General features: G+C 44.6%; 1 protein-coding gene and 1 long non-coding RNA gene across 8 annotated transcripts in view; both read left to right on the plus strand.

Annotated features, from left to right (window-relative positions):
* TIAM1 (TIAM Rac1 associated GEF 1) overlaps positions 1 to 25,721 on the plus strand; it is a 393,313-nt gene that overhangs the window by 21,616 nt on the left and 345,976 nt on the right. The window lies entirely within an intron of this gene.
* On the plus strand, positions 224 to 14,676 carry LOC140848382 (uncharacterized). The gene is made up of 3 exons (XR_012129159.1): positions 224 to 7,709; positions 8,040 to 8,152; positions 9,434 to 14,676. It is a non-coding gene; the product is annotated as an uncharacterized lncRNA (long non-coding RNA).

The raw sequence follows: 25,721 nt of genomic DNA on the forward strand, positions 1-25,721 counted from the left end.
TGACACCAGGCTGAGGAATGTCACCTGGTTCCCACCATGGAGCCCCCAGATTAGCTGGTGGCCTTTGTGAAGCCACTACCCTTTCTGAGGCTGACCCTCCCTGGTGCCTGTGTGCAGTGACAGTAGAGCAGGGTCTGCTCCCAGTGTAGGGTGACGTGGGTGCATGGGGCTGGCTTTGGTTCAACCAGGGGAAGGTAGGAAAGCCTGACTGCTGGCCCGATGCTGGGCAGTCTTGCCTTTGGTTGAGCAAGTGAATATTTAGAAAGTTGTTCCTTGCGGGGACTGGAGGTCTGCCTCCCTGAAACTTCCACCTATGCCCCCTCTGCCCTGTGGGGACATAGAGCCACAGCCCTATAACCACAGCTATTGGCGGGTATGCCCCCCACTTCAGTCCAGTGACTGTTTTCAGTAAGTCAAAAAGAAAAACTCTTTCTCTACTCCTTCTGTCCTTTGTAGCACATGGATTCTTTAGTTCTGTGAAGACCCAATTCAACATTTCAAATATTCCTGTAGGGAAGTGTTATAGGCTTGATTGCATGCCTCAAGATTCATATGTTGAGGTCAACCCCCAGGGCTTCAGAATGTGACTGGATTGGGAGAGAGGGCCTTTGAAGAGGTGATTAAGTTAGAATGAGGTCAAAAGGGTGGGTCCTAATCCAGTTTGACTGGTGTCCTTGAGAAATCTGGACACATAGACCCTTGAGCGCAGAGGAAAGGCCATGTGAGGGCTGCTGTCTGCAGGCCAAGGACAGGCTTCAGGAGGAACCAGCCCCGCTGACACCGTGGTCTTGGACTTGTGCTTCCGGAGCTGGGAAGAAGTAAACTTAGGTCATTGAAGCCAGTGTGTGGCGTTGCTTACGGCAGCCCCAGGAGGCCACCCCACGGTCCCACCGCTTTCACATTCAGCATCTTATTGTAGCCCCCTCTACACTTCTCTTAAGGAATTTTTGGGGAAATTAATGAGCCTTGGAGATCAAATGCTGTCCTTCATTTTATATTTTCTTCTGGACAAAGAATCAGGAGTTCATGGTATTACAGATAAATAATCGATACTTTTGTAAATGTTGTTTAGGATGATGGCCTTTGTACTGGCTACCTCTTGTAGGTCCTCTCCTTTGTGCTGGGCATTTGGTTACTTTTAGACTTTATCATTAAAAAAATGCTTGTAGGGTGGGTATTCTCAATCCATTTTACAGATGAGAAAGTGGGGACGTAGAGTGAGTAGATGGCCTGAGCAAGGACATGATGCTTGTCAGCTGATGACGGCTGCCTGGTGACAGCAGCGGGGTGGTTGTGGGGACAGGGATGGGCTAATTCCCACCCCCGCGATTCTGCCTCTTTCAAAGCTGCTGCATTCTCCACCTGCCTTCTCATTTCATGTCCCTCCTGTCCCGTGTGCCCGTGGGGCCCTGCTCAACTAAGCAGACTGTTTATTGTGGAGTAAAAACCCGTTCTCTTTTCTCTCATTGAATGCAATCCAACAACTCAGAGGATTTTGTGTCAAAGGTATTTTATTTAGGCAAGACCATTTAAGAATGGAAGAAATTTCCTGTTGAGAGGTTTTATATATGTGGTGTGTGTACGTTCGTGAAGGCAAATGGGTATTTAAGTGTGTGTGAGCTGAAGTACAGCAGACTCCGGAAGTCTGGGGACCACTTGGGTCTGTAATCCTGACTCTCACACCAGCTGTCCAGCTCCGTGAGGCCTTCTGGGTTTCCCATTTATGGGGCCCTTTTACTGTTATGACACCTGTTTAAATCTGGTGTTTCCATCACGGGGAGGCAGGGTTGGTGGCTGCAACAGGCCCATGGTGCGTACAGGCTGCGCACTAAGACGAGCTGCTCCTCCTCCTGCCACTTCTTGTGGAAAATCCATTTTTGGTGTTTAGTTTCAGCGAGAAAAGCATAAAAATATCTTCTGGGACCCTCCCCCCTTTCCTGCTGGCAGCTAAAATTTCAGCCTTCAACAATGGGGGCCAAATCTCTTTTGAAACAGAGATAGCACTAATCAAAACATTTGATTGTTGTATCCACATTTCTCTTGGGAAAAAAAGATGATCTTTTAAAGCATGTTAAATGGACTTTGTTCCGTGAAGCTCCATGACATTAAATTTGCATGGCGGTGGTGTTCTGTGTCATCTCCCTTAGAATTACCGACATCATCAGGCTTTAGCGTAGACAGGGAGATAGCACCCCTGTTTTGCATATAGGAAGCTATTTGCCAACATTTGTGTATATAGGTGCTTATTTAAAAAATACTGAAATTGAAATACAGTGTGCATACAGGAAAGTGTACATTATTTTAATTGTATAGTTTGTTGAATACTTATAAACAACACACTCAGGTAGCCAGCACTCAAGAAGAATGTGCTGGGACCTTGAAACCTTCCTGTGCCCCCTTCTTGTCAGCAATGCCCTAAAGGCAACTCCAGTCCTGATTTCTGATACCACAGATTGAAGTTTTGTACTTCATAATAATGGAATTATTTTTCTTCAATATTTTTGGATAAGCTTTGCTTTTTTGCCTTTACAGTGTTTCAAGATAAAACTACAGTTGACCCTTGAACCACATGGGTTTGGACTGTGCATGTCCACTTATAATGTGGATTTTTTTTTTGATAAACATATTGGAATTTTTTCTTTTTTTTTTAAATTTGTGACAATTTGAAAAAATTTGAAATTGAACCACGTAGCCTAGAAATGGGGGAAAAAAGGAAAAGTTAGGTATGTCCAGTACTGTATTATGAGTGTAACTATAATACTGTATGCTATGAAATTTTATAATGACTCAGGCATTAGTGTATGGGCTAGGCTCCTGTGTAGCAGTTGGATTGATTACAGTAGGCTACCATAAGGCAGTCATATTGCTTCTGCTTCATTATCCATGTAAGAAACATACCTGTAAATAATAGGAATTTCATTTTCACATTGCCTTTTCATTTTTAATGTCTAGTGTTAGTAACATGTAGGACATCTACAGTGTACTGACAGATGATTCATCTTGCAAACAATGTAAACTTACAGTATTGATAAATACAATGCAGTATTGTAAATGTATTCTCTTTTTGTTATGATTTTCTTGATGTTCTCTTTTCGGTAGCTTACTTTATTGTAAGAAGATAGTATATGATACATATACCATACAAAATACCTGTTCATCAACTATTTATGCTATTGATAAGGCTTTCTGGTCAACAGTAGGCTATTAGTAGTTAAAGTTTGGGGGAGTCAAGAGTTATGCATCAATTTTTGACTGTGCAGGGGGATGATGCCCCTAACCCTTGCATTGTTCCAGGATTAACTGTATAAAATAAAGTAGATATGAATAAGTCTTCTCACCCTACCCTGTTACCACATTCTTTCTACGCCACCAGGTAGTTACTTGGTTCCTTATGAATCCTTGCAATATTGCTTTATGGAAATAAAGATGTATATTTTAATTTTCACACTTTTTCAAAAGATAGCATCCCATCCTCACTGTTCTCCACCTTGCTGTATACGTCCCAACGTCCCATGGTCTCCCTGCTTAGTCCTGCCCCTGCCGTTGTTCAGGCCCTATGTAGTGGGTTGAGTGGTGTCCCTCCAGCACTCATGTCATCTGGGACTTCAGAATGTGACCTTATTTGGAACGGAATGGGGTCTTTGCAGATGCAGTTTGTTAAGAGGAGGTCATCTGGGAGTAGGCCGGGCCCTCAGTACAACAATTCTGATTTGGAGACACAGCCACCGTGGGAGAAGGCCCTGAGGATGGAGGCTGAAAGGGGAGAGACATGCCTATAAGCTGTGGGTTGTGGGGAGCCACCAGAAGCTGGATGAGACGAGGCAGGATTCTTCCCCCAGCCTCAAGAGGGAGTGCAGCTGCACCCTGCTTATTCCTTCATTGTGGACTTACAGCCTATGGCCTACGGAACTGAGACAGTGAATTTCCATTGTTCTAAGTGACCCAGTTTGTGGTACTTTGTTAGGGCAGCCCTAGCTGACTGCTGTGCTCTCCTGGACTCACACTACTTCCTCCTCCCTGCCAGTTCATTTTTACTGTCCGTGCGTCCTCCCCAAGGAGGTCAGCCATCCTGCTAAAACATACCTGATCATGTCACTCCTGGTTTAGAGCCTGTTAGAGTCTTCCCATTGTTTATTGAGTGCAGGCCAAGCTCTCGGCCTTTGCCCCTTCCTCTGCTCTGCCCCTTCCACCTCTTCTCATGCTCACCCTAGCCTTGCCCACTCAACCCGGAGGTGGATATAGATTGGCAGCTGCCAACAGGGCAGCCATACTTGGATTGGAATGCACCAGGTATGGCATTGAACTCGGTGCATGTCAGTGGCTCTTCTGGGCTTCAGTGGTCCGACCCTGTCCTATCGACTCCCTTTATTCAAAGAGTCTTGCATTAATGCCACCCCTGGCCTCTAAGGTGGTCCAGGCTGCAAACTTTGCTCACAAATTCACAGATACAGCATGCTCTGGAACGCACAGGCTTGGTTGGGTAGGCTAAGGGCAGTAATAAACCTGGAGTGGGACTGCATGGTTTGTATTGCTGGTTCAGTCGCTTCTAATGGAATGACCTTGCTGCAGGCCTTGTCTTCTCATCTGTCAAGTGGGGTTGATAATAGTTCTACCTAGTAGGGCTGTTGAGAGGAATCAATGAATTAATTCTTTTAAAGGTTTCCAGCGGGCCTGGTACCTAGTAAGACCTCAAGAAATGTCAGCCTAAAACCTCTGTGCTGAGCTTCATTTTCTCCCCTTCTGGTCTCTTAAAGAATGACATTTAAAGTAAAAATGTAAAGACTTTTTAAGGCTCAAGGCAGGCACCATCTTCTTTAGTAAGCTTTCCAGGACCTTCTCTGTGGGTGGGCATAATAACCTGTTGTCTTCTTTTAATCTATGTGACTCTCTCTGTCAAGGTCCTGAAAGTCTCGCAGGCAGGCCCTTCAAGATGCCAATCATCCCCATTCCTGGCATGGGGGCTGGCACCCCACAGTCCTTCAGCTTGGTGCTTGCTCAGGAAAAGAATGGACGGTGAGCTGAGCATCTTCCTTAGTGTCAGGATGTGCCAGGGCTGGACCTCAAACTCTCATGTCAGCTGAAAAACACTTGTCTGGGGCGTTTCTGTTCCCATGGGAAGTGTGGAGAGTCTGAGCTCCGTGAGAGATCGGGGCAATGGGGAGGAGGAAAAGGCCCTGGCGGAGAACCAGCCTTCAGGCTCACTCAACAGCCCTGGGCTTGCTGCTGTCCCAGCACTCCCCTGGGATCTGCTAGAGAGGGTCATCTTGCCTCTGACCTCTGCTAAGCTTGGTGTCCATGCCTTTCATGAATTTTTATGAGAGCTAATTTAAATATGCTTTCATTTTAATGTGATATGAGAAAAAAATTGGGTTAACAAGAACTTTCTGAACAGTGATTGTTCTTTTAGGGTCCTCAGAGGCGTGAGCACCTGGTGATGGGCAGGCAGAAATTATGATTCTTAAGTGCTCATTTTGGAATTATTTGGTTTGTTCTGGAACTTAGGACAGGACAGGCCACTCATTCAGGAGGCTCAGTTTCCCGGAGTTAAGGACCCTTGCTCTCCCAAGGCAGGCACTGAGATTTGAAGATTTTTTAGTAAGTCATGGGGATCCATCCCTGGCCAAAAACACTCCCCCAACAAGCATGTTGGGGGCTTGTATGTTAACAGTGAGTTTGGACTTGTGTTGTTTCAGCTCCTAGCCTGGTTTTATGTACTCAGTAGTTTGTGTTTTCTATTATATTGAGTGTTAGCTTTTTGGATCTGAAACTCAGCACCCTGGAGAGGTTCTCCTGATTCCAGGAAGCTATTTCCAATAGACCAAAAGGCATATTTGTCCCTTGAAGGGATTTTGAGGTCCTTGAAAGGGTCTTTTCCTTTCCATGTAAAAGGAAAGCTCAGCACATCCTAAAATTGGGCTTTTGCGGAATCAGGAGTCCCTCCTGCTTCAGAAACTCTTTATCTAATCTAATTTCCTCCTGATCACACATTACAGTCAGAGGGTCTGCAGCTGTACTGCCCAGTGTGGTGACCACTAGCCTTGTAATGTGGCTGGCTAACTGAGCCCTTGAAATGTGGCTAGTCTGAATTAGGATGTGCTGTGAACATAAACTACAGGCTGGACTTCAAAGACTTAGTAAGAAAGAGAATATACAGTATCTTAGTAATTTTAATACTGATTATATGTTGAAACAATATCTGTGATATTCTGGATTGAATAAAATAGGTCAACTTTAATTTTAATGTTTTAACATTTTTTCGTGTAGCTATTAGAACATTTAAAGTTATGGTTTTATTGGACAGCCCTGGTCTAGAAAATGACTGCCCATTTTTTATCCTGGGAGAACCTGCTCAGAATGGGCAAATTGTCTTATTTCAGGAATCTCTTAATTCTAATGGGTTCCCCACCCCAAGCATCTTTGAAGCCAGAGTATGGGGAGCATGACAGGTGGCAGGGTGAGTGACTTCCAAAGAATGCATTTCATAATGAGCTCACTGGAGAGACAGGAATTTTCTCTGCAGTAGAATTAATTTAAGCAAATTTAGACAGTCAGGTAGACATGATATCAGTACCTATTATGAATAATAATAACACTGCATATTTAATAGTTTGACTCTCCTTTAAAGCTTAAGAATAAAGAAGTGGGAATAGTCATAAATCCCTAAAATAGCATGTGAGAAATTAACCAAGAGCATAAAAGCAGTAACTTAGCAAAGAGGGGAGATGCAGCACGGGAGGGTGAGGTTTCATACGTCGGTCTGTCATATCTGTAGTGATGCATCGGCGCTGGGCTCTTTGGGTATGGGCATCCAGAGCTGTGCCTGGTTTTAGCTGGTCCAGAGCGAGGTTTCTGTGTAATCTCCACTCTGGCTCTGTAGCCAGAATAATTTGTAAGTCTTTGCCTCCTGACGTGGCTCTACAGAAGGAACGAGATGCCCGTTTGCATTTCTTGCTCTTGGTTTCTTAATTGTTTCCCTTATTGTTGCTGATTTGTTTCCCCCAGTGTAGATACCAAAATCCTTGCGAGGAGAGATCTTGTTTTATTTATTTTTTAACCTGTGTACTGTTGAACATAACAATGCATATTCAGTTTGTGTCTGCTAATTGATACGGTTAGTAGTTAATAAAAAAAGCAGATCCTTCTCTTTCCTTCTCTCCCATCTTCCACTTCTGGCCTTACTTTTACCATTTCTTTCATGCTCTCTCTAGTTTTATCCTACTTTTTTTTGTTTTCTTCTAAGGTATGGGGCACATGGAGAAGGTATCAAAAACGTTGTGTTCATCTGGCCTGCCTATACCCTTTCTTTTTGATCAAGAAAGCCTTGCTTTAACAAAGTATCACTTAATTTTTTAATTTGACTGTTTCTGCCCTTCCTTCTGCACAGTCTGTTCTCACTAAGGCAGCCCCCGAGGTGAAAGGCCCTCGTGGTCCCAGTGGCTGGCTCACAGCACTGACTTGCCTTGGACAAGGGCCAGAGCCAGGGTTGGAGCTGGGCAAACACTTCAACTGGGGAACTGATTGGAAGGAGGCCCAGGGTGGAGTACCCATGGGCTCAATGGAGGCCTGGTTTTACTTAAGATATTCCAAACAGTGAAGGGGGCAGTAAACAGTCTGCTAATTAAATCTGTAGGTGGCAGTAAATTTGGAGGTGTTGCAGAGCCCTCTGCACACAGAGAGGACGTTGGGATCACACAAGGAGCCGTAGAAAGGTGAGGCAAGGCTTGCAGAGATGAGATTCTGCCTGGAAAAGTACAAGCCGCCATCTGGAGAGAAATTAGCCATGGTAACGTGCTCTGTGGGGTGGAAGTCAGTGGCGCTGTGATTGACTTGGAGCCAGAACTGTTAAGTCCTGTTTTTTGTTCTTGATAGTTAGTAGTAATCGTTTATTTTTTTAACCCCTTCATTTTTTTTTACTCAGGAATAAAGCCAGCAGTCCTACTGTAGTCTTGTGTTTATAAGGCTTGGCCTTAAAGGTGACCGGATGAGAAAGGCGTGTGTTTCTGCAAAATCATTTGCCTGTCTGCTTACGTTTCCTTTAGCTCTGGACCCCTAGGGTCAGCAGGGGGCCAGGATCTTGGAGACTGGTTCTGGGAACTGGAAGTGTGGCTGACCAGCTGGTGGAGGCAGCTGCAAGATCCGTGTGGATCAGAAGGTACCTTGCTTTTGGGTGTGTGTCCACCAGGAGGGCTGGTCCAGTTGGCTCTGGGGTGCCCCTCAGTTTATAGATTTGTCGATTTCCATCAGCTTCCACGGCCCTGCTTGTCCCTAGGAGCTGCATAATCACACAGATACGCTTTAGTGCTCTGAGCTGGCTTCCAGTTTGAAAAACTACATTCTTGTGATAGACAGGATTGCCTCGAGGGTGAAGAGCAGGGCTTTTTAGAGTTAGATTTCCGATCAAGTCTCTGGGCAGTCTTGGGCTAAGCTGCTTAATATCTCAGCCTCCATTTCCTTATTCTGTAAAATGGGAACAATAAGGTTGGAGATGTTATAGATGACAGAACTGTGTTGGAAAGTGCACTTCAGCTGGATAAATGTTAGCTATCTTTGAAATAACTGTAGATAATATTCAAGACCTTTTCAATATGAGCTCAGGGGAGACCCTACCAGATGAGCCTACCAGAGGAGATGGCATTGACACTAGACAAGAGCCAGGAGGATCATGACGCCACCAGGCCCTGAGGATCTAAGAAAGGACATCACGTTCACATTTGAGTTTCCGAGATGGTTGTTTGAATGCCAAGTCATCTTTTTGCCTTCCGTCATGGTAGAGTAAGTAAACGTCTGCAGGAGTTTACAGGAGCAGTGGTAGGTCCTTGCTCGCACAAAGATGGTGACCAGTAAATGATACTATGTCCACGATGGAGGCGAGTGAAACTGATGGGTCACAGGAAGGTTGCCTCGTCCCTGTGAGAGCATCTTGCATTGTGCCTTGTGTGGCCAGTCCCCTGAGAAGGAAGGGGCATGAGAGAAACTTTCCTTGGAGTTGAGAGAGGAAAGATAGCCAGGTTGGAGGTACAGACTTTTAAGTTTATAAACACACGTCTGTACAGGTGCTTTGCAATGACTGTCCCTCTGCATTTGAGAAGGAACTATTTTGGGGAGACAATCAACACTGGTTGGGTGACCTTATTTTTCCTTTGTTTCCTTCTGGCCTGAACTGGGCAGAGAGCCTTTACCCACAAGGTCTTAAAGTGCCTGAAAGGAAATCCCTTTGCTGATAGAGAAGATACACTTAGAGATAAAGAAGAGAATGTTTTGTTTACAGTTTCCTCCTCTGCCTGACTCTGGGCTGTCAGAGCATTAAAGAGCTGGTGAGGAGACCATATGCCTCCCTTTTCTGAAATCTTATCCTTGGAATTCAAACCAGACCATGATTAACACTGGTTATTGTTTTCTAATTGTTTCATCTGCATTTGTTTTTTCTCCCCAGTCCAGTGGGATGGAGGACCCCTTGAAGACAGACGTGGTATCTCTCTCCACTTTCTACCAAGATCAGACTCCATAAATAACTGGCTGAAGGATTAAAGAGGGATTTCATTCCTATAATTTACATTTCTTCTGTTTCCTGAAAGATGAATGTAACTGAATTTTTATCTTGAGAAATATTTTAAATGAAGGTCTTATGCTCAGTTACATTGGTATCCTGCCTACTGTGGAAGAAATATCATCTTGATTGTCCCCTTCTCCACCCCCATTTAAGTCCCTACTCTCTGGTTATCTGTTCCTGTGGATGAATGACTGTTGGGTTTAAATATTGAAGGCTCATCCACCTCCTTGTGTGGCGCTGAGAAGCTTAGATCACTGTCTGGGGCTTCCCATCTCAGATATATTAACACTATAACGTGTGTATCAACAACAGGGACTTGACCCCGGGAGACTGCTGAGACTGTTGACCAGAGGTGGCTTAGGAAGGTGGGCACTGCGAGGTGGGGGATGTGGAGGAGATTCTAGTGTTGGATATTGGGTTCCACTTGGTGACCTCTAAGATCCTTTCTGTTATCTTAAGGTCTTATGGTAAGTGGCTGGGTGTCGTGTGGTGGGTGATTTTAGCCCAATTCCTCCCTCTGGGAGTGTCTCAACACCTGACCAGGAGAAAATTGTTGAAGTTGGGAGAGACAGCTCCCCATTCAGTGATCCATCAGGGTGCGTGGGAAAATGCCTGTTTTGCCTACTATTTCCGCATGTTCTTTGAATGTCTTACTCATCTTTGTCTCCATCCTTGTAGATACTCAGGAGGTTTGTTATTTAAATAATTGTTTGCAGTTTCAATCGCCTCTCCCTGGAGTCATTAAGACTTTATTTTTAGAACTTTCTTCTAGGTGTTATAACCATGGCAGAGGCTTCCTGCAAAGGTGGCAGGCAGGTAATGTCCTTTAGTTGTTGGACCTTCCTAAAGAGTCTGATAATCTGGGCTTCTGCTGTCCTCTACCAAAACTTGCTTTCTGGAAATGCCGATGCGTCAGCATGAATAAGTTCCAGTGGGAATGGGGAGGAGTTTCAATTCAAGTTGAGGCACGGAAGCCCCGGCTGCGGGTCAACAGATGTGGGGTATGAGGAGTTGGGGGGGGGCTCTGCACTAGTGCACAGAGCGCCTAGCTCCAGCTGTTGTCTGGGTGGCTGCATTTGAGTGAGTGTGATAAATTGGTTCTTTGTGCTGGAGCTCACTTCTCAGGTGTGTCTGTCTTGAGTGGGTGGTCGGGCATCTTTGGAAGCTCTTAGAAACCTGACAAGATCAAGAAACACAGTGACCCCCAGCTTTTGAGACTCCCACAGATATGGCACATGATGACCAATGGGACCTTAGCCTCACTGGAGGATTCCTCATGGGGTATTGGAGGTCTGTGAGATGGCTGGGAAACATGCATTGTGTTAGAGGGGAGGGGAGTCATGGGACCTTCCCGTGGGGCTTCTCCAAGTGATCTGTTGAGAAATTCTTTTCTGTTCAGATTAATTTAAAAGGCTTAGAAGGTCATTAATTTGCCAAATGAATTCAGCTCCTAGCACCCCTGCCCACAGATAAAATGGCTCCATATAAGCTGGACCAGAAATCTCCACGCCGCAGTGTTCCCTTAGCAGAGCCAGTAGAAGAAACAGGTGATTGGGCGTTTGACCTCATTTAGTTGTGCTGTCTGCTCTCCTTGGTCCTGTTTGCTTGTCCTTCCCTCCTCAGTCTGCTGCTGTGCCCTGCCGACAGGACCCGGAGCGGACCCTGCTTGGGTACTCGGCCTTCTGGGTCCCAGTGGTACTCTGTGGGTGGCACTACTGCCAGCCAGACCTAAAAGCATAGCAGGGTGGTAAGTGCCCAGGGCATGAGGTCAGGCTGACCAGGTTCAGTGTTAGCAGGGATGAGGCCAGATAAGCCAGGTTCCAAGCAAATGTGTTCTCCTGGGTGAGATATTTAACATCTCACCCCCCTTCATTCATTTCTTTCTTCATGTGGAAGAAGGGAGTAGTAAGAGTCTCTGGTGTAGAGGTTACATGCATGGACTCTGGTACCAAACTGTCTGGGTTTGAATACTGGCCCCACCACTGCAGGCTGTGTGACTGTGGGCAGGTCTGACTGCTTCAGCTGGATCATCTGTACAATAGAGATGTTTACCTGAGTAAACAGCTCATATATGATAAAAGCTTAGGGAAGAGCAAGGTGGACATTAAGTTCCATGTAAGTGTTTGGTTTAATGAACCACCTAAGGGGTATCACATGATGACGTGAAAACACACGCTTGGTCATAGTATGGGCTCAGGACTCTTTAGTTGTTTTTGCATTTTCCTGTTTCAAAGCTCACAGGATCAAAACCTTTACCAGCAAATGAAGGGAAATCTTGGTGCTCGTTGCCATCTAGCAAGAAGAGCCTTGGATTGGGAGTTAGAGTTGCTTTTTAAGTCCTTGTTCTGGCTTATTAGTTGTGGAATTTGATGTTGAGTCTTAGCTTGTGTTCTTCTCAGCAATGGGAAGTATGGGGCCTGGAGGGTAAGCAGGTGTGTGTTATTATCTCCACTTCATTGGTGAGCAGACTGAGATTCAGAGATTTGCTCACAGTTGACACAGTCAGTGAAGAGCCAACTGAAGCCTAGAAGCTTTTCAGACTGTCCAGGATTGTCCAGGAGTCCTGTGTTTTCATCACGGTGTTGCTCTGAAGTAAGGATCTTGTTTTCTTACTTTCGAAGTCCAGGTATCTTCTTTAAAATAGTCTTAATGGTGATGGTGATTCATGACTTGTCCTCAGTCTAGAACTTCCTTCTGCCTATATAAACATATTCGGTTTTTTAGACCTCTCTTACTTGCACTTTTCCTCTAAAAGCATTTAACTGTTTACTCAGTTCATTAAGCTATATTTAGTGAAAATTGCACCTAATAAAGTTTCATGGTGCTCTTTTTAATATCTTGGTGCTGTAGCTCTATTCTTTGATAATATTTGTAAAGAGAAAATAAACATAACTTAGATGTTCTGTTTGATTTACTTCTCTTTGCAAGTACCTTTGGTAGGGTGTGAAAAGTTAAAAAGAGAAATCTTCTTTTGCAAAGGAGTGAAATGTGGTGGTGGGGCCATGACAAAGCTGTTCAAAGCCCTGAGTGATGTTGGTCCATTTGAAAATGATTAAAAATGTGCTAAGATTCGTTTTACAGATGGACAGTAAATTATAGCAATTGCTTCTAAATTTAAATGTTAGATATTGTGGTTGTTAAAAACTTGTCACTTTAAGAGACTGGGTAGTATTTTCTATCAGAATGGGGAAACAAAAATTTAACTTGATATTTAAATTGGGCAAATAAAAATTCCTAGTCATCACTACCTTCAGCTTTTGATATGTTATTGCCAATGAGCCCATGTCGATAAAACCATTTGCAAAAATGCTTCTGTTGAAAGAATGGGTCTTTCAAATATTACAGAATATTTGTGCTGGAAGCATCCTTTTGGAGGACTAGTGGTCCAGTTCACTCACTACTCATGGGGAACCTGTGTCCCAGAAACAAGGGTTCCCCTAGAACATGAACAAGTATGTATGTCTAATGATTTCACGGTAGGGATATGATTAATAATTTCTTACCAATGAGAGTCCTCGCTCACCTTTACTTCTTAAAGAGGCTCTATTTTTTTTTTTTGAGATGGCATCTCTCATTTATTGATCAAATGGTTGTTAACAACAATTAAATTTTGTATAGGGAACTCAATGCACAATCATTAATCAACCCCAAGCCTAATTCTCGACAGTCTCCAATCTTCTGAAGCATAACGAACAAGTTCTTACATGGTGAACAAATTCTTACATAGTGAATAAGTTCTTACATGTTGAACAAATTCTTACATAGTGAATAAGTTCTTACATGGTGAACAGTGCAAGGGCAGTCATCACAGAAACTTTCGGTTTTGATCACGCATTATGAACTATAAACAATCAGGTCAAATATGAATATTTGTTTCATTTTTATACTTGATTTATATGTGAATACCATATTTCTCCCTTATTATTATTATTATTATTATTATTTTTAATAAAATGCTGAAGTGGTAGGTAGACGCAAGATAAAGGTAGAAAACATAGTTTAGTGCTGTAAGAGAGCAAATGTAGATGATGAGGTGTGTGCCTATGGACTAAGTATTAATCCAAGCTAGACAAGGGCAACAAAACATCCACGGATGCAGAAGATTTCTCTCAAAACGGGGGGTGGGGCTCTAGGCCTCACCTCTGTTGATCCCCAGTTTCTCACCTGATGGCCCCCCTGCGATTGTGCCTGTCTTAGGTTGTTCCTCCCTTGAGGAATCTTACCCGTCTGAAGAGGCTCTATTTTGTCTATGTGTTTCATATCATTTATGATGTGAAAATCAAAGCTCAGAGAGTTTAAGTAATTTGCCTAAGGTCACCCAGTTAGTGAGTGCTGGAGCCTTAAGTTTTCTGGAATTCTAGAATATGATCTTTAAGAAAAACTAGCAACTGTTTTCTAATTTAAATGATGACTTCTGGCTTGATATTTTGCCAACTCTCAGTCTTTTCCAGTTATCTGATCATAAAATAGAAAGCCAACCTCATTAAGAACTTTAGTATGAGGGTACTTTTTAGAAAAGGTGGCAGATTTGAAGTAATTAAGAGTAAATCTAACAATCTACAAAGCCACTTGATGTGTGAGTTCACATCCTTATAGAACGAAAGGAAGTAAGTACGGATCATTTCTTGAGCACCTGCTCTGTGGCAGGCTGTGTTCTTTCACTCATGCTGTGTATAAACACCTGACATTTGGACACATGGGTCCTTTTCAGGATTTATTGTTACCTTTTGAAGCAGGTGTTCCTTCGCCTTTGGAAAAGGAGGCAGAAACCTGGGGAGTTTTTAATTGGTCCAGTGCCGATAGTCAGTGGGTGAAGCAAATATTGAATTTAGCTTTTGATTCCAAGACTGACTTCTTTCTCCTGCCCCACAGCTTATGTTACATAATGTTTCTTTATGTTTATATGCAATATAAATCTCCAGTTGGATGGCTGGGAAGTGCTTTCGGCTGGCTTTGTTGCTTCAGCTGTCTGCAAGGAATGGCTTTCATAAACACGGAGAGGGAATTGGATTTTTACTTTGTGATAATTCATATTACAGAAGTGGGAAAGGTCATTACCACGGAATTCCATTAATCCCTGAAGCAGTGGGTCTGAAATGAGTTGGCCGGCCTAGGACAGTCACATCCCCCCCTCCCCGCCCTTTTGGTATTTAATATTACAAATGCTTTTTTTAAAAGAGGAATTTCATGAATGCAAATTTAGAACTCAAGAGGAAGGGGAAATAAATCCGCACCCATAAGATCATAGATCTTAAACAACTATTGTTAGTGTTTCTTTTTTTTTAATGTGGTAAAATATATGTAACATAAAATGTACCATTTAAGTCATTTTTAAGTGTCCAGTTCAGTGGCATTAAGTACACTCTCATGGTTGTGCAGCCATGAACACCGTCCATCTCCAGAACTTTTTCATCTTCCCAAACTGAAACTCCATTCCCATTTAAGGCTAACTTACCATTTCTTCATCCCCCATTCTGCTTTGTGTGTCTGTGAGTCTGACCACTGTAGGTCCCACATATAAGTAGAATCATACAGTATTTGTTCTTTAGGGACTGGCTTCTTTCACTTAACCATAGTGTCCTCAGGGTTTGTCCATGTTGTAGCAGGTGTCAGAATTTCCATTCTTGTTGAGGCTGAATAATATTCTATTGTATGTCTGTTCCACATTTGGTTTATCCATTCACCCAATGAGGGACATTGGGTTGTTTCCATGTTTTAGCTATTGTGAATAATGCTGCTATAAGCATAGATGTACAAATATCTGTTTGAGTCCCTGCATTCATCTCTTTTGAGTATGTACCCAGGAATGGAATTGCTGAATCATGGCAATTCTGTTTAATTTTGTGAGGAATTGCTATACTGTTTTCCACAGTGGCTGCACCAATTTACATTCCCACCAGCAGTGCACAAGGGTTCCAGTTTCTACATATTACTTATTATTTTCTGTGTTTTGATAATGGCCATCTTAATGGCCATTGTGGTTTTGATTTGCATTTCCCTAATGATTAGTGACATGGAGCAGCTTTTCATGGGCTTGTTAGTATTTCATACACTAGTATATCCTTCCAGTGGTTTCTTTAGCATCTGTTTTTATTTCATGAATATAATCATGGTTTACACAAAACTGTGGTCAGTCTGTTCCCTATTTTACACAGTCATTGTCATTAACAGGTCTGGTAGGCAGCAAATTGTGAAGGTATATTTCAAAGTCACCTGATTGATGGTGTATTTAGTGTAATTACGCCCCCCCCCCTCCAAATTCTCCTTAGGAAACCCGCAATCATGGGTTTTAGCAGCCGTCTATTGGGAATACTGCAGGGCCATGCATGTTGTGAATGCTGTGGATTTCACGTAGGTGTTAGGGTTTTTTATGGAGTGAAGGGAGTCTTAGTTAGGGCCAGTTACAACTTTTCTTTAGGTGCTGATGCCTGGGGGTAGGGACAGACTGTGCTATTTATGACTGTGTAATTCACATCCTTCATTGAGTGGGTTAATTGCATTGCTTCAATTTGTAAGTGGAAAAACGGTGTTTGTGGGATGAGCACATCCTTCTCCCCTGGTGGCGTTCTAAACTTACTTTTTGTCTTTTAGAATCCAGAGAACGTTTTTCATAGGAACATGTTTCCGTGGTGACTGTTTCTCAGGTTACCCCTAGAGGCCAGGGAACCCACATGTCGATTCAGTGGAGCCAGCACGACGTCATGTTGGGAAGATCTGATTGATGGAGTTTGTACCTGGTTTCTCCCTGTCCCTGTGACTGTGCTGTGAGCATGCCACCCTGTCCTGCTGAGTCCAGATCTTCTCATCCACAGGGTGGGGATAATACTGACTAGTGATCATTGTTACTGAGAAAAAGAAGTAAAGTGATTAATGAGTGTATTAGTTTCCTAAGCCATAAACTTGGTGGCTGAAAACAACGCTAACTTATTCCTCTCCAGGTCTGCAGGCCAGAAGTCCAAAGTCAGTATCAGTGGCTCAAAATCAAGATTGTTGGCAGGGCCGTACTCCCGCCAAGGCTCCAGGGGAACATCTGTCCCTTGCCGCTTGCAGCGCTGGTGGCCGCCAGCACTCCTTGGCCTGTGGCTGCATCAGTGCCGTCTCCTTTGTGGTCACATTCCTTCTCTTCTCTGTGTGTCTCCTCTGTATCTGTGAAGTCTCCCTCTGCCTTCATGTTTATTAGGATACATGTGACTGCATTTGGGTTAAGATCCTTCACTTAATCATATCTTTTATCATGTAAGATAATACAAGTTCTGGGTGTGGGGATTAGGGCCTGGGGATATCTTCGGGGAACATTTTTTAGCCTTCCACAATGAGGAAAAAAATAGTAATAGTGTTCATCATCAATGTTTTTTTTGATGGGGTTGTCTTAAAATTTTTAATACAAATCATCTGAGATCACATGGTGGGGCAGGGAACAGTTATGGCTATAACTCCCACATGTAAGTATTTAAGCCCCAGCAGAGTACCTGGCACGTGACAGAAGCCCAGCACATACTTACATGTCTGAGAAATTTTCTGCTATGCCACCCCAACTCCCATTCAGTTTTATTCTAATATCTAATGTCCCTTTTTCTTTTTTCTTGTTCTTGTTCTTCTCCTCCTGCTCCTCTTTATTCTTATTTAAAAAAAAAATTACTGTGTGGGCACAGTAGCCATGACTGGGGGGTCTTGCATTCATTTTTCTTAAGTCACTTGTTCCAAGGAAATTTTGACCAACTCCAGTTTTATTCTACAAGATACCTGAGTTTTGCTGCCTGAATGTGGAAGTGGAGGTTTGGTAGCCTGGAAAGTTGCTGATTTCACACTACCCTCTCTGATTCCAGAAGAGGTTCGTTGGCAACAAGCACGTGTTTCTTGAGCTCCTGGCTTGTGCCATGCTCGGAGGCGCTTACAAAGATGGAGCTTCTAGGCGAAGTGGGAGGAGGAGGTAAAGTATTGCTTATGGCCGCAGCAGTGGGCACCAAGCTTGAGCAGGCTCCGGAACCTTGGTGGAGCACACACATTGTTGGCCCAGAGTTTCTGATGCAGAGCGGGTCTAGGGTGCAGTACCAAGTGTTTAATATTGATGCAGCTGGTCCAGGGACATGCTTTGAGAACCGCTGTGCAGTGGGGTCATGGAGGACAGAGTTTCTAACCCCACCTAGAGGTCAGGAGGGCTTCCCCAAGGTGGGGGTTTTCCAGCTGAGCTTAGGACGGATTGGATTTTCCTAGATGAACACAAGAAGACGGGGCATTTTTGGCAAATGGGGTATGTGTGGCAGGGTAGGGAGTGGAATGGTGGGTCATGATTTTGCGGGGTGGCCTGTGGCTACATAGTGAAGAAAGGGGGAAAGATAGAGAACAAAGTGTAGGAGCGTTTTTGGTCTGGGGCAGAGGAATCTTGGGTTTCCGTAAAAGTAAAGTCACAGCTCTGGAAAGCTCAGAGTGCCCCTTGGCAAAGCTGGCAGACTAGGCGAGGGCCTCCGCCCGATTCTGGGTTGGAACCTCACAGAAGGTTTGGCGCTGCGTGCGTACATGTGTGATAGAAATAATGAGAGTTGCAAGCAAGAAATAATGTGGCTCTATCTCTCTGTCCATCTTTCTCAACTTCTAACACAGGCTTTCCTCTTGAACAAAGTCAGCTTTGTCCTGGGGTCCCACCCAGCTTCAGGCTCCAGGAGGCCTGTTCCTGGCAGAGGGCAGTGACCACATGCAGACATACAGGCAATTGGCTCTGCAGTTCCAGTCCAGCAGGATTTGAGGACTGTGGTTCTATCAAAATGGAAATCCAAATGAGTTTTTACCTTATTTCTACCTTGTAACTTCAAATTTTCAACAGCTGCATCCCTGGCCCTGAGCAGTTGGGGCTCACCTTCAGAACCCTAGAAACAATCACCTAGAATTTGCAAGTTCTCTTGTTCTACCAGTTTGGTTGGATAATTGCCTTTTCAGTTGAAAACAGTTTTTACTTTCTTTAGTTGTGGGTTACATTACATTTTGGGGCCAACATTTTTGATTCTATAGTTGGTGAGTCTGTTCATAATTTGGATCTCAGATCATGAGGTAGAAGGAATTGGGGATGGGTGGGAGGAGTATAGGGGTCAGAACAGCTTTTTGAGAAACAAGGGGATTTTTTCCCCCCAGGAATGTCCTTTTGTTGTAATCTTTTGGGGAGAATGTGCTGGAACCTTGTTTTTGTTAGCAGGTCTGGTTTGATGTCAGGAAAGCAACCAACAGGTTTGATTCTTGTACAAAAGCCTACTTTAAAATAAATTCAGAGTTTTACTCTTCCTAGAAGGGTGTGTTCTGGTTTCTCAGGAGCTTATTTGCACAATCTGATTCCACTGCTAAAGAAAATGGAAGGAGGGAATAGTACAGAGAGAGTGAGAGCTTGTAGGTTACCCTCTTGGGGTGGCCATGGTGTAGTAATTAAGAGTTTATTGTGGTGATCATTTTGCAACATATGTATATATCAAATCATTATGTTACACACCTGAAATGAATAGTGTTATCTGACATTTATATCTCAATTTAAAAATTCATTAATTAAAAAATTTTGCATTTTGCATGATGGTAACATTGAAACTCAAAAGGAAGTCTGCTTAATAATGAACATGGGCATCTGAGATAGAAAATTGACTGAGAGATTGATTGAAGCAGCATAGTCTCATGGGTAAGAACATAGAGCTCACTTGCCTGAGGTTGACTCCTGGCTCTTAACTTTGGGCAGGTGGCTTCTCAGGGTCTTAATTTCCTCATCTGCAAAATGGGCATATAAATGCATTAATATTTGTGAAGAGCTTAAACTGGTACCTTGTGCATAGGAACCTCTTGACTTCTACCCCTTTTAAAGATGGTTTTCCTCTGATAGTCCCGACCTAGCCCTGGGGACAGGTCTGGCTTGCCTCTCGCCCCTCCCCTGCCCTCCCCAAATCCCATCCTTCCCCCAAGCCCCGCCCCTCCCTCACCATCTCCCTTTCTGTTCCCCCCCACCCCCCACCTCTCCCCTCACTCCCCGCTTCCCTCCGTGTTCTCTCTGCTTTCCCTACTTTCGGTTCCTCATGGGAATGGAAGAGGCCCCGTTCCCCTGGGAAGGCATGAGGCATTTCTGTGAGACGCCTGGTTATTTTTGCTTCCTGCCTGCATGTGGGTGTTTGTGTTGACAGCAGTGGGGGACGCATGGTGACGGGTGCTTGGAACACTTGGGTGCCCGTGAAGCGGGTGGGAGGTGGCGCCTGTGCCAGGCAGGTGACTTGGCTCTCACGTGGCCCCTGAGAGGCTTTGCAAGACTCTGGGAGAACTGAATTTGCCCCTCTGTGCTGGGAGTCCCATTCTGTCCTCCTTGCCACACGCAGAGGGTGCTGCCTGTCACCCCCAACACACCCATGAGTTGTGATGGTGGCTCCCTATGGGGGTGATTCTCTCTGGGGTGACCTCCACCTCAGTGAGGTTTAGTGGCTGTACTGAAGAATCCTTGTGCGGAGTCTCCGTCCCCCATAATCTCCATGGAATATATACTCCTAGTGTGTTAGGAGTATATTCTGAATCCCGGGGTGGGGGTGGGGGTGGGGGTGGGGGTGAGGAAGGGAATGGTGTCAGTGTCTCAGCTCAGCGCTGGCCCCACTAGAAGTAGGCGTTCATTATGGGGGATGGAGGTGGACTAGCATTTAGCCCAGTTTCCTAAATGTCCTGTAATGTGTCCCAAAATGTCAGTAGTGTCCCCCTTGCACTCCTATAGGGAAAACCTGGAACTACCTCTGCTTGGGTAGTTGAACCCCCCACCTCCGGGGCTTTTGAAACCCAGGTCCCTTCATCGGCGGGTCACTGATGTTTTCTAAGGTACTCCTTATTCAACAGATTTGGAAACTGGGGTCAGGTCAGTGTGCTTGGGTCAGAAGTGATTTGGTTAGAAACTTCGAGATGCAAGAGTAGTTCTCTGTTTCTCTGTCTCTCTCCCCTCCCCACTCCTAGGAGAGTGCACAAGAATCCCAGTCAAGCGTTCCCCACATTCTACCCTGGGTTAGTTTCCTCTGGGCTGTGGCAACCACAAGCTGGGTGGTTTAAAACAGCACAGGTTGGGAGGCCAGAAATCAAGGTGTTGGCAGAATCCAGCTCCCTCTGAAGGTTCAAGGAAAGAATCCATCACTTTTTTCCAGCATCTGGTGGCTCCCAGTAATTTTTAGCATTCTTCTGCTTGTAGCTGCGTCATTTCAGTCTCCATCTTCAAACGATCTTCCCCTGACTCTGTCTCTGTCTCTAAGTTTTCCTCTTTTTATGAAGACACCAGCCATTGGAATAGGGGCTACCCTAATCCAGTGAGACTGCATCTTAACGTGATTTTATCTTCAAAGACACTATGTCCGAGTAAGGTCATATTCACAGGTATTCCAGGTTAGGGCTTCACGATGTCTTTTTGGGGGACACAGTTGAACCCATAGCGCCTCTCTCCCCACTGCAGCCTCCACGTTGCCTCTCCAAAATGCATTCCCATAATATGATTGATTTTGGAGGCACTGATCCCTGCATTAATTTTATTATTTTCATTTGTTTCTTCCCTTCTTTGTTTGAGCTTAGAGTCATTCTTTTGATTAAGTGCTCCCCATTTCTCTCTAAATCTTCTAGTCATTTTCTTTGCTTCATCAAGTTCCTCATGACAACACACTTTTATGTGGACATTTCTGTTTGTGCCTCTGTATGGGAGGTGGGCACCCTCCTAAGACCCTGCATGGTACTCACTGTGGAGTGAAAACAGTATTTGCATGTCCCCAGATTCCTGTCTGCCTCACTAGTCTGTAAACCCCAAGATGAGGGACGGTGACTTTAGCTCATCATTGATTGTTCTCCTGGTACCTGGCCCAAGGCTAACGTGTAGCTGGTGTTCTTAAATATTGGTTGAAAAATTGCTTTTCTATTAAGTATAGTTAGGGAGAAGTGGGATATAATTTTAAATGGATATGTGTGTCTCCAAAAAAAACCCAAAAACAGAATTACCATATGATTCAGCAATTCTACCTCTGGATATACATACAAGAAAATTGAAAGCAGGGGCTTAAAGAGGTATTTGTACAGTTGTGTTCATAGCAGCATCATTCACAATAGCCAAAAGGTGGAAATAACTCATGAGTCTATTGACAGGTGAGTGGATAAATAAAATGTATGTATGTGCAATGGAATACTACTCAGTTTTCAAAAGGAAGGACATTCTGACACCTGCTACAATATGGATGAGACTTGAGGACTTCATGCTAAGTGAAATAAGTCAACCACAAAAAGAGAAATACTGTATGATCTCACTTATATGAGTTACCTAGAGTAGTCAAATTCATGGACACAGAAGTAGAAAGGGGATGGCCAGGGCCTGAGAGAAGGCAAGAATGAGGAGAATTAGTGTTTAATGTGGACACAGGTTCAGTTTTGCAAGATGGGAAGAGTTCTGGAGATGGATGGTGGCGATGGTTGCACAGCAGTATGAATGTACTTAATGCCACTGATCTGTACATTCAGAAAGTTAAGATGATAAATTTTATGTCCTGTGTGTGTATATATATATATATATATAAAAGATACAGAAGGGGGTGCAAGAAAAAAAAGGTGTGTGTGTGTGTGTGTATGTGTGTGTTAGAGAGTGGGTAGGTTTGGAGAGAGTTCCATAGAGGAAAGGAATGGAAATATGAGCAGAGAGGCAGCCAGAGGAGTTGACAGTGCCTGCCAGGAAGAGTAGTTGGACTGGAAGGAAAAGCATCAGGGTAGTTATCAGTGCCTGGGGTTATAATCAGAGCTATGTTTCCAGCTAGCTGTGGGATCTTGAGCAAATCAATGGTTTCCTATTGTGGGGATCGGCTTTTAAAAAGAGCTGGATAGTAACTTCTGAAGATCTTTCCAGCTCAAAAAACTTCATGGGTTTTCAGCATCTAACAAGGTAATGCTGATTCACTGATGTATTTTCACAATTCTCTACAATATCTACCCTCAGTGGGTGCTCTCCTGAGGCTGCTGGCTCCAGAGAGTGTCTGTTTGAAGCAATCATTTTTTGGTTAAGAATTCCTGGTATTTTTAATGACACCAGTAGGTTTGGCTTTAGAAGAATACATTCAATTTTATTTCTTGTTTCTTTGCTCTTATCCATTTGCCAGTTCTTCTAGCTTTAAAATGTCCTCAACCCTTTATCTTTTTACCATTTATACTCCTTCGTCTTGTATTCCAGTAATTCATGTGCTGATAGTATCTGTCTATAGCCAAACTTTTTGCATGAATTATATCTTTGAATCCTTATGTCACTTCTGAGGCGGATTCATAATCTTTGTTTTATAGACATGGAAACTAGGTGATTAACTAGCTTGCTGGCCTGGAGGTCCCCCAGCTGGTGAGTGGCTGAGTCATGATTAAACCTGATTTGTTCTTAGCTTCTCCTGTTGGGTTACTGCCCAGGCTCATGCAGTCCTTGTTCCTTTTGTATCCTAAATCCTAGAATGGCAGGGACTGTATCTTTTTATTTTTGATACTTTGAGATCTCTAGGACAGGCCTGTGAGAGATTAATAAAACGTTTCTCAAAGATAGCTTGTTAAGTTCTTTAAGAGGAATCAGCCCTGTCTCGCAATGTTGGGCAAACAGTATCTGTTGTGCTGAGCAGAGCACAGCAGTGAAGTTCTTGGCCCCCGGGGAGAAAACTTAGGTTTCCTAAATGTTTCCTTTCTGGACTAAAGAGCAGTAATTAGCAAGTATGGGATTCTGTGAAAAAGGCAACATAGTGGGTACCACTTTAGCATCTGAGGAAGACAGGAAGACTCAGGATCCGAACATCCAAACTCCAGACTGGGTTCCTGTGTTTTCCTCCCCACTGCAAACTCCTCAGCCCCGTCTGCACCCGTGACATTCATAGGAGAACCAGTCTTAGGTCCACTGGCTTGAGCCAACTAGGAAGTAGGTTTCCCAGCTGTGGAAGTTTCTATGTTACAGTCAAACAGAGGCGGGGCCTAGATCCCAGCCCTTCTCACCGCACCCCCCGCCCCACCTCCGACCCCCCGCACCACATTGCCTCCATATTTTAAACTGGCAGTTTTGAATTTGGAGGGGTGGAGCATTAATCTCAGACTGCTTCAGAAGTGGCCAGATAGGGAGCTTGTCCCCATCAGAGCCACCTTGTTTTTGACAACAGTGGCACCTGATCCCTAGAGAGTATAAGGAGAAGGAGTTACCCCAAAGGATTGGATCCTTGGCTCTCAGCTGACATGCCCGCCTCCTGGGTGTGCGTCCCTCATCTCTGTGAGGGTTAAACCAGGCCTCTCTTCTGCCTGCAAATGCATCTAATCTCAGGCTGATGAATTTCTTGAACAGGGACTTTTTTCTCACTGTAGTTCTGGGCTGCTCCGTAATGCATTTGTGGGCAAGCAGGAACCTGTAATTCTGCCAGCAAGTCAGGACGGATGACAGGCCAGTCATCAGCCTGGAAAGAGGTCATGGTTCCCTTGGAAGGTCTGGGCTCTCGGTTGCTGTTGGATTGAGAGGAGACACAGAGAATCTTTTTTCCATTTGCAAGTGATACCTGATAAACATTAGAGATCTGCTCTGGGAAAGTGGGTGGGCTGATCCCAAGTCTTCCACTGGAATACCTGGTGTATTTGGCATATTGAGTCATCTTAGAGTTTTGGTGTTGGAAGGGGCCACTGTTTGGCTCTCACATGTGATAGCTGAGGAAACATTGTCTCCCTTGCACCTGGGCCCAGAGCATTCTTTTCCCCGGAGTGGTGATGACTTGGGGAAGCTCTACCTATATACTGTCCCCAGAGTTGTAAGCCATCTATGCTAGAGGTACTTCCCTTCTGTACTGGCAGTGTCCTCAGCCCTGAGGCTACTGAGATGGAAAGATCGACTTCCAGCAACTTGGGGTAGGGGAGAGGGAGGAGGCATATACGGAAGATTCAGATAACATGGCAAGTAGTAAGCTGGAAGGCCTCACACAGGGACCCTGGGACACCTTCACATTGGCTTCATGCTCCGTGGGTCTTGGTTTCTTGCACCGAGCCTGGGATCTGTTCTAGGGGCAATGCATGGAGTTGCTTCTTCAGAGGGTGTGTTCTCACTAACCAAACTCAGTAGAGCAGATGTTTTGCAGTCCGTGGGCCTGAGGGGGGCCTCCCAGGTGACATCTGAACGGGGCATCTCTCTGGGGGCAGGGGGGTTGGGCATTGGGTCTGTCCCCTCTTTCAAAGTGAAGTGTTGGGCCTTTCAGTGTAACTGATTTCATTGCTCTCCTCCCTGATGCGTGTACTCAGGACCTGACCCTTGTATTCAGAGTGGACCAGAGTGAGCAAGGTCTCTTGCACTGTTGAGTTTGTCCTTTGAGGGCTCACCTTGCATGCATTTGGAGCTGAGCTGTGGGCAGGCCTCCTGCCTCACGTGACAGCGTGTTCATCGTCCTGGGGGGAGCAGTCTGAGGCGTGCCCTGCTGGGACTGGAGGCTGATCCGTACACTCACAGGAACCGTTTTTGTGATTTTGGGCCATTCTCAGTGCCCAGTGTTCTCATCTATGAAATAGTAGAGAAACCGAGTGATCTCCAGCAAGGTGATCTAAGAATCCTGGACTTTCCTCTCCGAGATCTTCCTTTTCCTTTTCTTTTAGAGTGTTCCCCCCATTTTTGAATTGGCTCCTGCCAAGGCAGGTTCATCTTCCCAACTCGACTAAGAGGTTTGGATGTGAGCATCCCTTTCTTGGCTGATTGCCCTTTCTTAAACTTCCTTTGCCCTCCCTCACATGGAGATGCTCCTAAGCAGAGAAATGGCAGGCAGCCAGTCAGAGAGGCCTGCCACCTGGATTAGCAATCCTTGAATAATTAGGATCTGAGTGTGAAGGGAAACTGAGATGCTTTAGAGGGTGCACTGCAGGATGAGCCAGGGAGCTGAAGACAGATGATGTGGGAAAAAACATCTGAAGGCAGCTTCCTGAATGGAGCAGAAATTCCTCTCACCTGACTCATGATCTCAGTGGCATGGTTTCCTCTTTTCTCTAGCTGAAATCCTACCCCAGTTTGTCTTCCTTCCTGGGGCTTGGTGCTGCCCTGCATGTGGGGTGGGGGGTAAGACCTTTCTAGTTTTTAAATCGCTTGCTTCCTAGCAGGCGTTGTGGGTCCTACAGTGTCCTCTCTGCAGTTCCTCCCTTTGCTGTTTTCGGAGATATGTCACCGGTGGAC

Source organism: Manis javanica, chromosome 3, assembly GCF_040802235.1.
Source record: "Manis javanica isolate MJ-LG chromosome 3, MJ_LKY, whole genome shotgun sequence".
Lineage (NCBI taxonomy): Eukaryota > Metazoa > Chordata > Mammalia > Pholidota > Manidae > Manis > Manis javanica.